The sequence below is a fragment of the Chiloscyllium plagiosum genome, unplaced genomic scaffold (assembly GCF_004010195.1).
Source record: "Chiloscyllium plagiosum isolate BGI_BamShark_2017 unplaced genomic scaffold, ASM401019v2 scaf_1044, whole genome shotgun sequence".
Lineage (NCBI taxonomy): Eukaryota > Metazoa > Chordata > Chondrichthyes > Orectolobiformes > Hemiscylliidae > Chiloscyllium > Chiloscyllium plagiosum.
This window is the reverse complement of record NW_025213927.1, coordinates 19,315-20,145: the sequence shown is the minus strand read 5'-3', so window position 1 is coordinate 20,145 and position 831 is coordinate 19,315.

Here is an 831-nt window from a genome sequence, read left to right as displayed (position 1 = left end):
TGGTATGCTTTCCTTTATTGGTCAGAGTATTGAGGACAGGAGTTGGGACATTCCTGATGAAGGGCTTATGCTTGAAACATCAATCTCCTGCTCCCCGGAAGCTGCCTGGAAAAGCTGTGCTGGAGGTCATGTTGCGACTGGAGAGGATGTTGGTTAGACTAATTTTGGAATACCGTGCTCAATTCTGGTCGCCCTGCTATTGGAAGGATGTTGTGAAACTTGAAAGATTTACAAGGACGTTGCCAGGGTTGGAGGGTCTGAGCTACAGGGAGAGGCTGAACAGGCTGGGGCTGTTTTCCCTGGAACGTCGGAGGCTGAGGGGGTGACCTTCTAGAGTTTTAAAAAATCATGGAGAGGGTAAATAGACAAGGCCTTTTCCCTGGGGTGGGGGAGGCCAATACCAGATGGTTCAAGGGGAGAGGGGAAAAATTTATAAAGAACCTGAGGGGCAACTTTTTCATGCAGAGGGTGGTGTGTGTATGGAATGAGCTGCCAGGGCATGGGGTGGAGGCTGGTACAATTGCAACATTTAAGAGGCATCTGGATGGGGACATGAATAGGAAGGGTTTGGAGGGATATGGGCCGGGTGCTGGCAGGTGGGACTAGATTAGGTGAGGACATCTGGTGGTCTTGGATGAGTTGGACCGAAGGGTCTGTTTCCATGCTGTACAACTCTATGACCCTATGACATGCACACATACACACAATGTGGAAGGGCCGATGTTGGTCTGGGGTGGACAAAGTTAAAAATCACACAACACCAGGTTATAGTCCAACAGGTCAGCCTCAGGCGACTGACTGTGTGGAGTTTGCACGTTCTCCCCGTGTCTG